The sequence below is a fragment of the Mobula birostris genome, chromosome 2 (assembly GCF_030028105.1).
Source record: "Mobula birostris isolate sMobBir1 chromosome 2, sMobBir1.hap1, whole genome shotgun sequence".
Taxonomy (NCBI): domain Eukaryota; kingdom Metazoa; phylum Chordata; class Chondrichthyes; order Myliobatiformes; family Myliobatidae; genus Mobula; species Mobula birostris.
The window spans coordinates 84,648,800-84,668,482 of record NC_092371.1 but is presented as its reverse complement, the minus strand read 5'-3'; the positions used below and the strand labels follow the sequence as shown (position 1 = coordinate 84,668,482).

General features: G+C 44.0%; 1 protein-coding gene across 2 annotated transcripts in view; it reads right to left on the bottom strand.

Annotated features, from left to right (window-relative positions):
* Positions 1-15,075, bottom strand: part of LOC140188225 (syntenin-1-like) — a 35,836-nt gene extending 20,761 nt beyond the window's left edge. The window contains exon 1 of one of the 2 annotated variants that reach the window (XM_072244305.1): positions 14,818-15,075. The gene's annotated coding sequence lies outside the window, so the exon portion shown is untranslated. The remainder of the gene's footprint in view (positions 1-14,817) is intronic. The other variant, XM_072244296.1, reaches the window with a different exon arrangement.
* Positions 15,076-19,683: the final 4,608 nt, after the last annotated feature.

Here is a 19,683-nt window from a genome sequence, read left to right as displayed (position 1 = left end):
CACCTTCCTCCTCACCTCATCTATCACCTGCCAGTTTGGACTCCTTCCTTTCCCCTCCACCTTCTTATTCTGGCTTATTCCCACTTCCAATCCAGTCCTGATGAATGGCCTCAGCCTAAAAATTCCTCTCCATGGATTCTCCGAGCTGCTGAGCCCCTCTAACATTAGTCTGTGTCAAGTCAAGTCAAGTCACTTTTTATTGTTATTTCGACCATAACTGTTATTTTAACAGTAAAAATGAAACGTTTTTCAGGATCATGGTGCTACATGAATAATACAAAAACTACACTGAACTATGCAAAAAAACAACAGAAAACTACACTAGACTACAGACATATCCAGGACTGCATAAAGTGCACAAAACAGTGCAGGCACTACAATAAATAATAAACAAGACAATAGGCACAGTAGAGGGCAGTAGGTTGGTGTCAAGCCAGGCGCTGGGTATTGAGGAGTCTGATGGCTTGGGGGAAGAAACTGTTACATAGTCTGGTGGTGAGAGCCCAAATGCTTCAGTGCCTTTTGCCAGATGGCAGGAGGGAGAAGAGTTTATTTGAGGGGTGCGTGGGGTCCTTCATAATGCTGTTTGCTTTACGGATGCAGTGTGTGGTGTAAATGTCTCTAATGGCGGGAAGAGAGACCCCAATGATCTTCTCAGCTGACCTCACTATCTGCTGCAGGGTCTTGCGATCCGAGATGGTGCAATTTCCGAACCAGGCAGTGATGCAGCTGCTCAGGATGCTCTCAATACAACCTCTGTAGAATGTGGTGAGGAGAGGGGGTAGGAGATGGACTTTCCTCAGCCCTTGCAGGAAGTAGAGACGCTGCTGGGCTTTCTTCGCTATGGAGCTGGTGTTGAGGGACCAGGTGAGATTCTCCGCCAGGTGAACACCAAGAAATTTGGTGCTCTTAACGATCTCTACGGAGGAGTCATCGATGTTCAGCGGAGAGTGGTCACTCCGTGTCCTCCTGAAGTCAACAACCATCTCTTTTGTTTTGTTCACATTCAGAGACAGGTCGTTGGCTCTGCACCAGTCCATTAGCCGCTGCACCTCCTCTCCGTATGCTGACTCATCGTTTTGCTGATGAGACCCACCATGATCATTGGCGAACTTGATGATGTGGTTTGAACTGTGTGTTGCAGCATAGTCGTGGGTCAGCAGAGTGAACAGCAGTGGACTAAGCACACAGCCCTGGGGGGCCCCTGTGATCAGTGTGATGGTGTTGGAGATGCTGCTTCTGATCCGGACTGACTGAGGTCTCCCAGTCAGGAAGTCTAGGATCCAGTTGCAGAGGGAGGTGTTCAGGCCCAGTAGGCTCAGCTTTCCAATCAGTTTCTGAGGAATGATTGTGTTGAATGCTGAACTGAAGTCTATGAACAGCATTCGAACATACGTGTCTCTTTTGTCCAGGTGGGTTAGGGCCAGGTGGAGGGTAATGGCAATGACATTGTCTGTTGAACAGTTGGGATGGTACGCGAACTGTAGAGGGTCCAGTGAGGGGGGCAGCAGGTTCTTGATGTGCCTCATGATGAGCCTCTCGAAACACTTCATGATGATGGATGTGAGTGCAGTATGATGGTGGTCCTTGAGGCAGGACACTGGAGACGGGTGGGGGGGGGGAGAGACACCCCCACTCGGCCAGCTTTTCTGCAAGGAAAACAGGCCCAGCCTATCCAATCTCTCCTCATAACTGAGGCATTCTACCCTGTATCATCCTGGAGAATCTCCTTCGCAGCCTGTCCACTGCCTTCATTTCCTTCCCAAGGGGTGACGATCAGAATAGCACACCTTACTCCAGCTTTGTTTCTACCTAATCTTCTGTGAAGTAGTACCGAGACCTTGCTGCTATGTTGCAACCAGAGAACATTCTGTCTGCTTTGTCACCACCTTGTCTAACACTGCAACCTTCAGGGGTCCTTGGACTGGTAGACCAAGATCCCTTTTGTCCTCAGTACACCCTAGGGCCTGACCATTCAGGGTGTGCTCCCCAAAATGCTTCACCTCACAGTTATCTGCATCTTCTGTTGCTCTGCCCGATTTAGCAGCTCATCTATTTCATTCTGTAGCCAATAAGGTTACCCTCCTCAACACCAGTAACAAAGTTTTCAAAGGGCTGTGGAGGAAAGGTGAAATGTTTCAGGAACAGCTTCTTCCTCTCCGCCATCAAACTTCTAAATGGGCAGTGAACCCATGAACACCACCTCACTATTTTTTCCATCTCTTTTTGAACTACTTACCTAAATTTTCTTTTTTTATATACAATTTTTATTATAATTTATAGTGTAATTAAACCAGATTCTGATTCTGAAATGGATTTGAGGTAAGAATGAATCATGAGTGGATGGTTGTTCAGTTCTATAGATGCACAGCACAGAAGAGCCAACTGATTGAACCACGGTCTGGTGTGGAAGCACCAATGCCCAAGAACAGAAAAGCCTACAGAAATTGGTGGATGCAGCTGAGTCCATCACAGGCAAAGCCCTCCCCACCAATGAGCACATTTACATGGAGTGCTGTCACAAGACAGCAGCAGCCATCAAGGTCTCACTACTACAGACGGGCAGGAGGTACAGAAGACTTAGGTCTCACACCTCCAGGTTCAGAAACAGTTATTACCCTCTAACCATTAGGTTTGATGTGTTGTGCGTTCAGAGATGCTCGTCGGCACACCACTGTTGTAATGCGTGGTTATTTGAGTTACTGCCACCTTGAACCAGTCTGGCTATTTTTCACTGACTTCTCTCATTAACAAAGCATTTTCACGCTGCTACTTACTGAATTCTGTTTTGTTTTTTGCACCATTCTTTGTAAACTCTAGAGACCATTGTGAGTGAAAATCCCAGGAGATCAGCAGTTTCTGAGATGTTCAAACCATCCCGTCTGACACCAACAATCATTCCACAGTCAAAGTCACTTAGATCACATTTCTCCCCCATTCTGCTGTTTGGTCTGAACAACAAATGAACCTCTTGAGACCAAGTCTGCATATTTTTTATTCATTGAGTTGCTGCCACGATTGGCTGATTAGATATCGGCGTTAATGAGCAGGTGTACCTAATAAAGTGGCTACTGGGTGTAGACTTTGCAGCTCACCTTCTCAGTATTGTCTTTTCTCTATTTGCACATTTTGTCTTTTTTACATTGGTTGTTTGTCCGTCTGTGTTTATGCACAGCCTTTTTAAATTCTATTGTATTTCTTTATTTTACTGGAAGAAAATGAATCTCAGGGTTGTCTATGGTAATATATATGTACCTTGATAGTAAATTTACTTTGATTTGACTGCCTTTTGCCAAACATCCCTCTTTTACTGAGCACAAATGATTTGGTGGAACTTGATTTTCAATCACGTCCTCTTTGGAACAGGTTAAGTGCGATCCTCCCTCGAATCCTGAAGCCAAGGTGTGTATCCAAGCCTGCTTTAGCCCAGTAAATAACACATCAATATGATCAACTCTGAAATGTATTTTAATCACCTTCCCAGTGTGGTTTTGTTACACCCTGTGACCTCAGTCTTCCTCAAACAGTGTACACCTGGACATGGAGACCACTGCTCCACACATTTTCACACAGTATCCAACAGTCTCCCTACAGGGGAATATGGAGAGGATGCTTCCTCTTATGGAAGAATCTCAATGTAAAAGGATGTCCAGTGGTTCATTAAGAGAGATTCAAAGAGATTAGCTTTATTTGTCATGTACTTTGAAACACACAGTGAAATGCGTCATTTTGCATCAATGACCAGCACAGACCGAGGGCTTGCTGGGGACAGCTCACAAGTGTCACCATAACAAGTCCCCAGTTTACTGACCCTAACCTGTACATCTCTGGAATGTGGGAGAAAACTGAAGCACCCAGACGAAACCCACGCAGACACAGGGAGAACATACAAACTCTTTACAGACAGCAGTGGGAATTGAACTCTAATCACAAGATCGCTGGTTCTGTAAAGTGCTATGCTACCATACTGCCCAAAGTTAGATCTGAGATTGTCCAATCAATCCAATGACTCACTCATCTCCCTGTAAACCTATTCTCTCTCATATGCCTATCAACACTTCAACTCATCTCCACCCAACTACATCAGGGGTAACTTATAATAGCCACACAGTCTTCAACACACTTGTTGATAAGCTGAACATGGAGCAGTCTACTGACTCAAAGCAGGCATGCAGAATCTTATCTATTTTCTCAGACCAACAATGTCTGTTGTTCTCTCTACCCGCCCCCCCCCCCCACCACTCCCCATCAGGCACAGGGACCAGAAACAAAAAAATCAGGTTAAATATTAATGGCATATGTCTTGAAATTAGTTTTTTTGGGCAGCAGTACAGTGCAATCATCATTATGCGCAGTGTTGTATGAAATTAGCAATCCTGGTCTTAGATCATGATCGTTCTTGGCAAATATTTTCTACAGGAGTGGTTTGCCATTGTCTTCTTCTGGGCAGTGTCTTTACAAGATGGGTGACCCCAGCCATTAACAATACTCTTCTGCCAGGCTGACGATCTCTGAAGAGTATTGATAATGGCTGAGCTGACCTGCCTTGTAAAGACACTGGCAGGAGAAGACAATGGCAAACCACTTCTGTTAGAAAAATTTGCCAAGTACAATTATGGTCATAGAAAGACCATGAACACCTACATCATGCAACACAGCAAATAATGAATGAAAGAAATATATATTCAACAAATTAAATAAGCAGTGCAAAAAGAGAGCAAAAAAGAAAAAAAGTATTGAGATAGTGTCTTTTCAGAAATCTGTTGGCAGAGGGGAAGACGCTGTTCCTGAAACATGGAGTGTGTGTCTTCAGGCTCCTGTACCTCCTCCCTGAAGGCACCGAAGCATTCAGGCTCTCACGACCAGACTATGTAACAGTTTCTCCCCCCAAGCCATCAGGCTCCTCAATACCCAGAGCCTGGCATGACACCAACCTACTGCCCTCTACTGTGCATATTGTCTTGTTTATTATTTATTGTAGTGCCTGCACTGTTTTGTGAACTTTATGCAGTCCTGGGTAGGTCTGTAGTCTAGTGTAGTTTTTGTGTTTTTTCTTATGTACTTCAATGTAGTTTTTGTATTGTTTCGTGTAGCACCATGGTCCTGGAAAATATTGTCTCATTGTTACTGTGTACTGTACCATCAGTTATGGTTGAAATGACAATAAAAAGTGACTTGACTTGACTTGAGAAGAGGGCATGTCCTGGGTGATGGGGATCCTTAATGATGAATGCCACTTTTTTGAGGCTGCATCGATCATTATTAAGCATAAAAGCCTGAAAGCATGTACCAATAAGGTCAGCTTCCATCTCAGTTATTAGACTACTGAATCATCCCCTTGTGTGACAAATTGGACTCCTGACCTCACAATCTACCTCCTGGGTGCATTTCACTTTATAATTTGATGTACACATGACAAATAATCTTGAATCTTGTTACGGCCTTGCACCTTGTCTGCCTGCACTAAACTTCCTGTAATTGTAACACTTTGTTCTGCATTTTGCTGTTCCCCCCTATACAAACCTCAATGCATTGATATGATGAAATTATCTGTATGTATAGCATGCAAGGTACAGATTAGGGGCAATAGGCAAGACAAGCTTCTCCTGTGACAATAATAAACCAATTTCAGTCCCAGTTAACCTGCTGGCACATGTTGGGGAATGTGGAGCATTGAAAAGATCAGAGCACCTGGGAGAAATGCATCATTTATTAAAGTACATTTATTATCAAAGTATATATGCATTACCAGACACCGCCTTGAGATTTATTTTCTTGCGGACACTTACAGGGAAAAATACAATACAATTTTATGAAAAAATTCAGAATCTGAATCAGGTTCACTATCACTGATATATGTTGTGAAATTTGTTGTTTTGCAGTAGTACAGTGCAATAGATAAATATATACTATAAATTACAATAAAAAATGTATGTTAAAAATTAAATAATTAATGCAGAAAGAAAGCAACATTCAGAAATCTGAGGATGGAGGGGAAAAAAAGCTGTCCCTAAAATATTGAGTGCATGTCCTGAGGCTCCTGTGCCCCCTCCTCGATGTTAGTCATGAAAAGAGGCCATGTCGCTCTCACAACTGCACTTCCAGATCCTGCTCAAACCCCATCAAGTCCACCACAGTGGTTAACCTCCTTGGCAACAGTGATGAGTCAACATACAGAGAGGAGGTAGGGAGGCCTGTCAAAGGGTGTGAGGCCAATAACCCCAGTCTCAGGGTGGACAAGACAAAAGAGATGATTGTGGACTTCAGGAAGGTGCAGGTCGACCACTCTCCATCGCATATGCCGTGGAGAGAGTGAAGAGCACAAAGTTCCTTGGTGTGCACACAACAGATGATCTAACCCAGACCCACAACACTACCTTATTAGTCAAGAAGGCACAGCAGTGTCTACATTTTCTGAGGAGATTGAGGCGTGCAAGGTTCTCCGCCCCCAAGCTAACAACTTTCTACAGGAGCATCATCGAGTGTCCTGTCTGGCTGCATCATTGTGTGGTACGGAAGCTGCAAGGTATCAGATCAAACACCCCAAGGAAGATAGTAAAGACTGCAGAGAGAACCTTCCTTCCACCTATTTGTGACATTTACTGGTAGCATTGTAGATGAAGGGCCCAAAGCATTATTGAGGATCACTAGGACCCATCCCACAATCTCTGTGACCCACTACCATCAGGGAGGAGATACAGGAGCATCAGGACTAGGACTGCCAGGCAGGGTAACAGCTTCCTCCCCCAGGCTGTGAGACTAATGAATACCCTGCCTCCACAGAGGTCTGGTCAACAGGACTGTGAGCTACTTACTGTTCACTGTACTGTTCACCTGTGCCGTACACTTCACATGCATCTTGAATTACTTTTATTAACTTATTTGTGGTAATATTTGTTCTATGTGCTGAGTGAGATACATGTTTTGTGGTCTGGAGGAACTTTGTTTCATTTAGTTGTATACATGTATGTACAGTCAGATGTCAAACTTGAACTCACAACTTTTTGAGTTTGGGGTTCTTAATAATGGATGCTGCTTTTTTAAGGCATCTTATTTTGAAGACATCCTCAATGGTAGGGAGGCTAGTGCCCATGATGGAGCTACACATAAAACTATACATTAACAAAGACTGACAAACAACCAAGATGCAAAAGACAACAAACTGTGCAAATAGGAACAATACTGGCAGCCACTAATATAGACTGAGACTTGGAAGGATGATATTTATCCCTCTGCTCCACAGCAAAAATGAACTACACAGTTAATTTGTCAGTTCTGACAACTGTCGAAGTAAGTGTCATCGCTGACAATAAAATAAGTAAAATAACTGAGCCCAGAACACACGCACTCTTACGACTCAAACATTCTTTTTATTTGACTTGTGCACAACAGTGTGGCTCCATGCACCGTACTGCTCCGAGGTCTGAAAAGAAAACTGCTATTCTTATACAGAATTGGCTTGTCAGTTACAGAGTTCCTGACTTGCAGGATCTATCACCATTCACAATAGAGGTGTTAAAGTCAATCGAAACTTTGAAGGGACAGACGATGATATTTTGAAGTTAGTAAAGACAAAATAGCTTTCATTGTTGGATAAGTTTCACATTCTTCCATTACTCTTATCTCATCTGGCTCTGGCACTCCTGCCCCCATTGTGTAAAGGGACATTATATTGTAGGAAGACCTTCCTGGAAAACTCTCACTGCAGAGTGTATCTTGTCTGTAGTAAGCAGAAGGTCTCATTTGACTACAACTGCTATTATTGTCTTACATCAACTTCTACACAATCATTGCTATGTCACAGCAAATTTATTTGTACTTTCTTCTTCCTGGAAATCTATAATCAAATTCAGGGAAAGTAGGTAGTTTTCCACTAATCACTGTATGACTTGATGAAATATTCACAAGAAAATCTGCAACACACACAAAAAGCTGGAGGAACTCAGCAGATCAGGCAGCATCTACGTCAAAGAGTAAACAGTTCAGTTGACGTTTTGGGCCAAGTCCCTTCCTAAGGACTGTGGGAAGAGGGGAGGGCAGAGGGAAGATGCCTGAATTAAAATGAGGGTGGGGAGGTGGGGAAAGAGGCTAGCTGGAAGTTCATAGGTGAAGCCAGGTGGATGGGAATGCTCAAGGGCTGGAGAAGAAAGAATCTGATAAGAGAGGAAAGTGCACAATAGGGGATGGGGAAGGGGACTCAGAGGGAAAGATCAGAGAAGGAATAGAGGAAGTGGGGACCAGAAATTTTGTTAACTGGAAAGAGAAATCAATATTCATATCATCGAGTTGGAGGGCACAAGAGGAGGCCACAGCCTGACATGTCAGGATGAGAATGGAAATCGGAATTAAAATGCTTGGCCACTGGGAAGTCCTGCTTGTGGTGGGAGGTGTTCGATGAAATGGCCTCTAATTTACGAGAGATCTCACCGATGTAGAGGAGGCCACATTGGGAGTGCCGGACACAAAAGACAACCCCAGCAGACTTGCAGGTGAAGTGCTGACTCACCTGGAAGGACTGACTGGGACCCTGAATACAGGTGAGGTGGGGTGTGGGTAGTGTGGCACAGGCTGCTTGCAGGGTAAGTGTCTGGAGGGAGATGAGTTGGGAGGAACTAATGAACCAGGAAATCATGAAGGGAGTGATCCCTGCAGAAAGCAGAGGGTGGGGGTACAGATAGGTTTAGTGGTAGGGTCCTTTGGAGATGGCGAAAGTTGTGGAGGACCATCTGCCACAAGCAGGACTTCCCAGTGGCCAAACATTTTAATTCTCATTCTGATGAGGCCACCCTCAGGGTGGATTTGCAACACCTTATATTCCATCTGGGTACCGTCCAACCTGATGGTGTAAATATCAATTTCTCCGGTGATCAAAATTTCCCCCCCCCACCCTCTGTTCCCCACTCTGACCTTTTACCTTTTCTCACTCTTGGGTGCCCTCCTTCCCCCTCTCCTAATGTCACTCTCTTCTTCCATCAGATTAATTCTTCTCCAGCCCTTGGCCTTTCCCACCCACCTGGCTTCACCTATGACCTTCCAGCTAGCCTCTTCCACCCCACTCACCTTTTCATTCAAGCAACCCCCCCAACCCCCACCTTTCCTTTCACTCTTGAAGAAGGAAATCAGCCCAAAACACCAACTGTTTACTCTTTTCCAAAGATGTTGCCTGGCCTGCTGATTTCCTCCAGCATTTTGTGTGTGTTGCTTCTGATGAGTGGGTTTAGGTCACTTTCCCCTTCACTGCACACCAGGGATGATCAAATTCCTATTACAAATAATGAGCTATTTCTGATCTTCCTTTTGATGCAGAGAGCCAAAGTTCAAAGTAAATATTTAGATTTGACTTCAATCCAAACTCGGTTTAGGGCTCTGCAGTAGCATAGCAGTTAGTGCAATGGAATTACAGCTCTGGGCATAGAGGTTCAGATTTAAATTCTGGCGTCCTCCGTAAGCAAGGTTTATACATTCCTTCCTGTGGGTGCATAGGTTTTATCTAGGTACTCTGGTTCCTCCCACAGTCCAAATACGTAGCAGTTAATCAGTTAATTAGTCATGGTAAATAGTCTTCTGATAAGGCCAAGGCTAAATTGATGGGTTGGTGGGTTGCCGGGTGGCGCAACTCAAAGGGCTGGAAGGGCCTGTTTCTCTAAATAATAAATAAATCAATCAATGGTCTTGCCCAGGAGATGGGGTGCTGCGGTTCAATACACCTACTACAGCACCCATAATTTCTTCAAAGTTGACGTGCAAGTTGATAGGGTGGTTAAGATTATGTACAGTATGTTGGTCTTCATTAGTCAGGGAATTGAGTACAAAACCCACGAGGTAATGTTGCAGCTCTATAGAACCCTAGTCAGACCACACTTGGAATATTGTGTTCAGTTCTGGTTGCCTCCTTATAGGAAGGATACAGAGCATGTCTTGTGACAAAAGGTTGAACAAACTAGGGATTTTCTCTCTGAAGTGAAAGAAGATGGGAGGCGTCTTGGTAGAGGCGTACAAGAAAAGAGATTTCTTCCCAGGGTAGAAATTGCCAATGGGGGGGGGGGGCATAATTTGAAGATGACTGGAGGAAAGTAAAGGGGGGGGGGAATGCCTGAGGTAGGCATTTTTTTTAAAAAACACAAAACGGTGGGTGCATGGAACACCCTGCCAGGGTGGTTGTAGAGGCAGATACACTAGGGGCATTTAAGAAATTCTTAGACAGGTACACGAATGATAGAAAAATGGGGGGCCATGTTGGAGGGAAGGGTTAGATCTCAGAGTAAATTAAAAGGTTGGCACAACATCGTGAACCAGAGAGCCTGTACTGTGCTGTAATGCTCTATGATCTAACATGGGAGGGAAGAGTGTATGGCATCATATGTTGAATTAGGGTGTGTACACACACACAACTGCTTTTCTTTATTCAATGGGTCAATTGGATTTTTTTTTACTAAAGAGGGACAAACAGATGATATCCACAGGAGATTCTGCAGATGCTGGAAATCCAGAGCAACTCACACAAAATCCTAGAGGAACTCAGCAGGCCAGGCAGCATCTATGGAGAGGAATAAACAGTTGGCCTTTTGGGCCAAAACCCTTCAATAGACAATAGACAATAGGTGCAGAAGTAGCCCATTCAGCCCTTCGAGTCTGCACCACCATTCTGAGATCATGGCTGATCATCTACTATCAATACCCGGTTCCTGCCTTGTCCCCAGAACCCTTGATTCCCCTATCCATAAGATACCTATCTAGCTCCTTCTTGAAAGCATCCGGAGAATTGGCCTCCACTGCCTTCTGAGGCAGCACATTCCACACCTCCACAACTCTCTGGGAGAAGAAGTTCCTCGTCAACTCTGTCCTAAATGACCTACCCCTTATTCTTAAACCATGCCCTCTGGTATTGGACTCTCCCAGCATCTGGAACATATTTCCTGCCTCTATCTTGTCCAATCCCTTAATAATCTCAATCTCCTTAATTCCAGCGTGTACAAGCCCAGTCTCTCTAACCTCTCTGCGTAAGACAGTCCGGACATCCCAGGAATTAACCTAGTGAATCTATGCTGCACCTCCTCCACAGCCAGGATGTCCTTCCTTAATCCTGGAGACCAAAACTGCACACAATACTTCAGGTGTGGTCTCACCAGGGCCCTGTACAAATGCAAAAGGATTTCCTTGCTCTTGTACTCCATTCCCTTTGTAATAAAGGCCAACATTCCATTAGCCTTCTTCACTGCCTGCTGCACTTGCTCATTCAACTTCAGAGACTGATGAACAAGTACTCCTAGATCTCTTTGTATTTCTCCCTTACCTAACTCCACACTGTTCAGATAATAACCTGCCTTCCTGTTCTTGCTCCCAAAGTGAATAACCTCACACTTATTCACATTAAACGCCATCTACCAAGTTTCTGCCCACTCACCCAGCCTATCCAAGTCACCTTGAATTCTCCTAACATCCTCATCACATGTCACACTGCCACCCAGCTTAGTATCATCAGCAAACTTGCTGATGTTATTCACAATGCCTTCCTCTAAATCATTGACGTAAATCGTAAACAGCTGTGGTCCCAATACCGAGCCCTGTGGCACCCCACTAGTCACCACCTGCCATTCCGAGAAACACCCATTCACTGCTACCCTTTGCTTTCTATCTGCCAACCAGTTTTCTATCCATGTCAATATCCTCCCCCCAATGCCATGAGCTCTGATTTTACCCACCAATCTCCTATGTGGTACCTTATCAAATGCCTTCTGAAAGTCGAGGTACACCACATCCACTGGATCTCCCGCGTCTATCTTCCTGGTTACATCCTCGAAAAACTCCAATAGATTAGTCAAGCATGATTTGCCCTTGGTAAATCCATGCTGGCTCGGCCCAATCTTATCACTGCTATCAAGATATGCCGCTATTTCATCTTTAATAATGGACTCTAGCATCTTCCCCACTACTGATGTTAGGCTAACAGGGCGATAGTTCTGTTTTCTCCCTCCCTCCTTTCTTAAAAAGTGGGACAACGTTAGCCATTCGCCAATCCTCAGGAACAGATCCTGAATCTAAGGAACATTGGAAAATGATCACCAATGCATCCGCAATTTCCAGAGCCACCTCCTTTAGCACCCTAGGATGCAGACCATCTGGACCTGGGGATTTGTTAGCCTTCAGTTCCATCAGTCTACTCATCACTGTTTCTTTCCTAATGTCAATCTGTTTCAGTTCCCCTGTTACCCTATGTCCTTGGCCCATCCATACATCTGGGAGATTGCTTGTGTCTTCCCTAGTGAAGACAGATCCAAAGTACTTATTAAACTCGTCTGCCATTTCTCTGTTTCCCATAACAATTTCTCCCAATTCATTCTTCAAGGGCCCAACATTGTTCTTAACTATATTCCTTCTCTTCACATACCTAAAAAATCTTTTGCTATCCTCCTTTATATTCCTAGCTAGCTTGCGTTACCTCATTTTTTCTCCCCGTATTGCCTTTTTAGTTAAGTTCTGTTGCTCCTTAAAAATTTCCCAATCATTCGTCTTCCCACTCACCTTAGCTCTGTTATGCTTCTTTTTTAATGCTATGCTATCTCTGACTTCCTTTGTCAACCACTGTGGCCACTTTCCCCCCTATGAATCCTTCCTTCTCCGGGGGATGAACTGATTTTGCACCTGTGCATTATTCCCAAGAATACCTGCCATTGCTGTTCCACTGTCTTTTCTGCTAGGATATCCGACCAGTCAACTTTGGCCAGCTCCTCCCTCATGGCTCCATAGTCTCCTTTGTTCAACTGCACCACTGACACTTCTGATCTGCCCTTATCCCTCTCAACTTGCAGATAAAAACTTATCATATTATGGTCACTACCTCCTAATGGCTCCTTTACTTCAAGATCACTTATCAAATCATGTTCATTGCACAACACTAAATCCAGAATAGCCTTATCCCTGGTCGGCTCTCGTACAAGCTGCTCCAAAAATGCATCCCGTAGGCACTCTACAAACTCCCTATCCTGGGGTCCAGTACCAACCTGATTTTCCCAGTTCACCTGCATGTTGAAATCCCCCATAACTACTGCGACATTTCATTTGCCACATGCCATTGTTAACTCCCTATTCAACTTGCACCCAATATTCATGCCACTGTTTGGGGGCCTGTAGATAACACCTATTAGGGTCTTTTTGCCCTTACTGTTCCTCAGTTCTATCCACACGGACTCTACTTCTCCTGATTCTATGTCCCCCCTTGCAAGGGACTGAATCTCATTCCTCACCAACAGGGCCACCCCACCCCCTCTGCCCACCTTTCTGAACCCTTCAATAACACGTATACCCTTGTACATTCAATTCCCAGGTCTGATCCCCCTGCAGCCATGTCTCTGTTATCCCAACAACATCATAGTTACCCATTCGCACCTGAGCTTCAAGCTCATCCGCCTTATTTCTGACACTTCGTGCATTCAGATGTAGAATTTTTAACCTATTTCTCCTCTCTCTGTTTAATCGCTGCCTATTGTGCATAACCCAGCTCCCTGAACTCTCACCGGGCTATACGCCCCTTGAATTTTGTTGTCCTTCTTAAATTTACTTACTCTTTCTGCACATTTAACTCCATGCTCCGTCAGACCATCCCACTACACATGTATCCTCCTTATCACTCGTTCCACCTCACCTTTCTCTACTTCATACTTAATATTCTGGAACCGTGTAATCCCCACCTGTCCTTTATACTTCATCTCGCTATCCTCTCTCACATTCTGGATCCCTGCCCCCTGCAAATTTAGTTTAACCCCCCCCAAGCAGCACTAGCAAACTTTCCTGCAAGAATGTTAGTACCCCTCCAGTTCAGGTGTAAACCGTCCCATCAGAACAGATCCCACCTTCCCTAGAACAAAGCTCAATTATCTAAAAATCTGAAGCCCTCCCTCCTGCACCATCCTCTCAGCCACGTATTGATCTGTATAATCCTTCTGTTCCTCGCCTTCATCAGGATTGGATGGGAAGGGGGAAGAAGTCACAATCAGAGGGCGGAGGGAGGTGAAGGAGCACAAGCTGGCAGGTGATAGGTGAAATCAGGTGAGGGGTTAAGGTGGGTGGAGGAAGGGAAGGAATAGAAACTGGCAGGTGATAGGTGAAACCAGGTGAGGGGGAGGGGGGATTAAAAACTGGGAAGTGATAAGTGGAAGAGGTAAAGGACTGGAGAAGGAATCTGATAGGACAGAATTCAAAGATTCGACATACATTGTCAAGTTATATATACAGAATACAACTGAGATTAGTTCTCCCACAGGCCACAAAACAAAGGAACACAATAGAACCCATTCAAGAAAACATCAAACACCCAACACGCGAAAAAAAAGAGGAGCAGGCACCATGGGAGAAAGGGAAGGCGGAGGGGCACCGGTGAGAGGGGTACAGTACCAGAATGGAGAATGGAAAAAGAGACAAGGGGGTGCTGGAAGAAATTTGCAACCAACTGAAAAGGTCAGGCTATTGTGGGTGGCTGGGAGGTGCAGGTGGAAAAGATTGGCTGCTATTGTTGAACCATAAGAGGATTTTCCAAGGATATTCATAATAGGGCAGCCGTGCTGGGAAGGGTCTTTGAGGAGGGAAAAGAGCACGCCCTGAATAAATATTAATAAATGACTCATTAAAAAACTTTTAAAACTAGTTTACATCCAGATTCCTTAGAGGAATTGCTTTTATAAATGTGTTTCGTGGGTGTGCCAAATGCTCTTAATAGTTTAAACTTCCGTCCCGATTTAAACCTTGGACAGCTTGGACAGGACATTACAAGATGGAAATTCGACAAGGTCGATTTGTGATAGCGGAAGAACGTCCACTCACCTCTGAACGCAGTGTCGTAGCTTTCAGTCGCGGCACCTCTCGGACTCTGCCCGACCTACTGAATACGAGTTAAAACGTCCAGTTGATCAGCCGCAAATGGCAACTAACTGCGAGCAGGAACCAGGAAGAAAACTACCGAGAGGCAGGTTCTGGGATTGTTTGGGGCGGATCCCTCTGTAATTTGTAAACACAAAAAATCTGCAAAGCAACACACACAAAATGCTGGAGGAACTCAGCAGTTCAGGTAGCATCCGTGGAAATGAATAAGCAGTCGACGTTTTGACCCAAAACCCCTCTTTAGGATTGGAAAGGAAGTAGGAGACGCCAGAATAAAAAGGTTGGGAGGAGGGAAAGGAGGATAGCTAGAAGGTGATGTGTGAAGCGAGCCGGTGAGGAAGGAATCTGATAGAGTGGACCATAGGAAAAAGGGAAAGAGGAGGTGACGGACAAGTGAAAAGAGATAGAAACATAGAAAACCTACAGCACAATAAAGGCCCTTCGGCCCACAAAACTGTGCCGAACATGTCCTTACCTTAGAACTACCTAGGCTTTACCCATAGCCCTTTATTTGTCTAAGCTCCATGTATCCATCCAGGAGTCTCTTAAAAGATCCTATCATTTCCGCCTCCACCACCGTCGGCAGCCCATTCCACGCACATAGGCTAGAATAGGGAATAGAAGAACTGGGAGGAGGGGGATATTGTTTTTACTGGAAGGATAACTCGATTTTAATGCCATCCGTTGGAGGCTACCCAGGCGAAATATAAGGTATTTCTCCTCCATCGTGAGGGTGGCCTGTTCGTGGCACAAGAGAGGCCATGGACCGACCTGCCAGAACGGGCAAAAGAAAATCTGCAGATGCTGGAAATCCGAGCAACAAACACAAAAAGCTGGAGACTCAGCAGGCCAGCAGCTGATCCATTCTCCCATTTAGTCCCATTCCCCCGCCTTCGCACCATAACCTTTGATGCCCTGGCTACTCAGATACCTATCAATCTCTGCCTTAAATACACCCAATGACTGTATTTAAGGCAGAGATTGATAGGTACCTGAGTAGCCAGGGCATCAAAGGTTATGGTACGAAGGCGAGGGAGTGGGACTAAATGGGAGAATGGATCAGCTCATGATAAAATGGCGGAGCAGAACAAGTATCTTGGAGAATTAACAAACGGATCAAAAGAAGGGTTGGACAGAGTTGTTGGCTTCTGTTTTACGGTGGTTGGCACCCAGTTTAATGGTGCATTACCGCCACCTTCTGCTCCTGAGTGTGCAATACTTACATTCTAAATCCCTTCACCCAATCACACACATACACATACCCTAACCTACACTTTATCCTCCCATCTTTGGCCATCCTAGTACCCTATTCCTGCTTATCCATCATATCCTATAAAAAAACACTGTATCCCTTAAGAAAACTAAAAATACCCTGACCTGTGACCTTTCACGCATGCTCAGCAACCCTTTTAATGTGAATTCCTGCACCCCCAGTTCCCTTAGATTGACTGTCATCTCTCTCTGTATCCCATACTTCCTGTAACTCAGAACTACATGTTCTACTGACTCCTCTTCCTGACATTCCTCACACAATCCTGTCTGGTACTGACTCCTCTTCCTGACATTCCTCACACAATCCTGTCTGGTGTTTCCCTATCATTTTCAATGTTTTGTTTAACGTACAGTGCCCCAGCCTTAACATAGTCCAGTTTCCTCTCTGCTGTATCCACTACCTACCCTCGTACGTGCAACACTCTTTTGTATTTGATATAAATGCCTCCCTTTCCCCTCCCTGTCCCATCTTTCTTGCCACATTTGGTTCATTTTTTTCTCCCAGATTACACACTTAACCTCTGCTTTACTGATACTAATGTGCATTTCTATATTTTCTTTCTTTAACACCCTCTTTGCCAACTTATCCACCCTCTCATTCCCCTTCACCCCTACATGTGCTGGAACCCATAGAAATTTTACCTTACCTCCCTGATTTGCAATTCTTGTGACTTCATAAAGTACATCTTGCCGACTGTTTGAGTGAAAAGACCTTAAACTTGCTAGAACTGAGGATGAATCTGAGCATATCAGCACTTTGACTTGTCTAGCTTTCTCCACCCATGGACAGAGTTGTGAGCTCCAAGGGGCATTTTAAAGGACAGAGAGATGGAGGAGGTGAGGTTTATGGAAGAAATCTCTTAGGTTGTAATGTCGGTTGGTCGAAGTAAAATGTATTATCAAAGTACATATACTACCATGAGATACATTTTCTTGCAGGCATTTACAGGAAAATAAATACAATAGAATTTACATAAAACTATACATAAACAAAGACTGACAGGCAACCAAAGCGCAAAAGAAAACAAATTGAACAAATAAAAAGTAACTAATACTAAGAACATGAATTGTAGAGTCCTTGAAAGTCAGTCTGTAGATTGTGTAATCAGTTCAGCCTTGTGGCGAGTGAAGTTATCCATGCTAGTTCAGGAACCTGATGTTTGAAGGGTTCCTGAACCTGGTGGTGTGGGACCTAAGGTTCCTGCAACTCTTGCCCGATGGTAGTAGTGAAAAAAGAACATGGTGGGATTGTTGATCAAACACTATCAAACAGCTCAAACACTATCGATAAATTTGCGAACAACACAATTATTGTTCGCAGAATTTCAGATGGTGACAAGGAGGCGTACAGGAGCGCAATAGATCAGAAAAGCATCGCAACAACAACCTTGCACTAACGTCAGTAAGACCAAAGAATTGATTGTGGACTTCAGGAAATGGGGGGGGGGGGGCGGCAATGGAACACATGCCAGTCCTCATCAAGGGATCAGCGGTAGAAAGGGTGAGCAGTTTCAAATTCCTGGGTGTCAACATCTCTGAACATCTATCTTGAGCACAATGTATTGATCCAATTACAAAGAAGGCAAAACAGTGACTATACTTCATTGGGAGTTTGAGGAGACGTGGCATGTCACCAAAGACACCCGTTAATTTCTACAGATGTACTGTGGAGGGTATTTTAATTGGCTGCATCACGTCTGCTATGGAGCAGCCACTGCACAGGATTGGAAAAAGCTGCAGAAAATTGTAAGCACTGCCAGCTCCATCATGGAGGCACCTTCAAAATAGAATGCCTCAAAAAGGCGGTATCCATTATAAAGGACCCCCATCACTCTACTCATTGCTACCATCAAGGAGAAGGTAAAGGGGCCTGAAGATATACAACTAACGTTTCAGAAACAGCTCTTCCCCTCAGCTATCAGAATTCCAAATCGACAATGAACCCATGAACACTAACTACCTCAATACATTTTTGCTCTACTTATTTATTTTTAGTATATATTTATTGTACTTTATAGTTTTTATTATGTATTGCAATGTACTACTGCTGCAAAACAACACATTTCATGAGGTATACACCTAGGTTGTTTCATCACATAAAATAAATGCTCATATTTCTAAAGTGCTTAACTACTGCTCAGGAGTGTGAATGATCTTTATACAGTATAATTGTAGATTTTTAAGGAGTAAGGCTATTTTTGGAAAATAGAAATGAAAATAACACACACAGTCCCACTTATTATTTACTGAGTAACCCGTTTGCTGGTCACCCTTACAATTAAAAACATACTTTCAGCTTGAAATTGGAGTTCAATCCAGAAAATTGAATAAATTGAGCAAACTGGAGTTTTTTTTTCTATTTAGAGTGAAGAGGGATAAGAGGTTACTTGACAGAGGTGCACAAGAGGCATAGATAGAGTGGACAGTCAGATACTATTTCCCAGGGTAGATGCAGTTAATATGAGGGTGCATGATTTTTAGGTGACCAGATGCAAGTTTTTCACACCAAGAGACAGGTACATGAAACATCTTGCTGGGGTGATGGTAGAGGCAGATACATTAGGGACATTTAAGAAACTTGGGAACATGGATGAAAGAAAAATGAAAAGCTATGTGGGAGGGAATGATTAGATTAATCTAAGAGTAGGTTAAGAGGTCAGCACAACATTGTAGGACGAAGGACCTATACTGTTCCATGTTCTATAGATGAAGTTACAAAATAAAACTTAAGGACCATAAACTACTCTTCACTAATTTATAACACCTCTCATGAAAAGTTTTAGTGACATGGACAATTATCAAACATCACATGCACTACTTGTGTCAGCTATTTTACTATATGGGTTCTGACGATTAGGGTCACCAATTTTTGAACTGAAGAAAAAAAAACTAGGCATGCATACAACTGTCCTGAAGAAGGGTCTCAGCCTGAAATGCTGTAGGTTTCTTCATTTCTATGGATGCTGCATGACCCTGAATGGGCAGGCTAGTGGAGGGAAGGAATGCCTTACAGTTTTTTTGGTAGATATGTATATGTGTCCACCTCACATCAAGTAAGTTAGTGATAACGCTGATTCTGGTTCTATTTGCACTTTCATTTTAGGGTGTTCCAAAGTAATGTAGAACCAAAATGCTGTGGAGGAATACAGGCACAAGAGATCAACACACTCAAAGTTCTGGAGAAACTCAACTGGTCAGGTAGCATCTATGGAGGAAAATGTACAACTGTCATTTTGGGCCGAGACCCTTCACTATTTTGTTTATTGTCGTAATAATCGCAGATGTTCTTTATAAATATGGAAGAGAGTGTTTTACAATCTCATTTAATGAAGTCTGGGGTATTTGCTGACTACTGCTTCCATATGTCTCTTCCAAATGAGGTGTAGGGTGCTCCTTCCCTCCATTAGCCTGTAGGTCACCCTTGGGCAAAGTATAGCGCCTGCTAGCCCCCACCCCCACCAATCAGGGCCACGTGAAGCCAAGGATAAAGGTGATGGATGGTCGTATGAGCAGCTGGTGTATGTCACAAGACCTGGG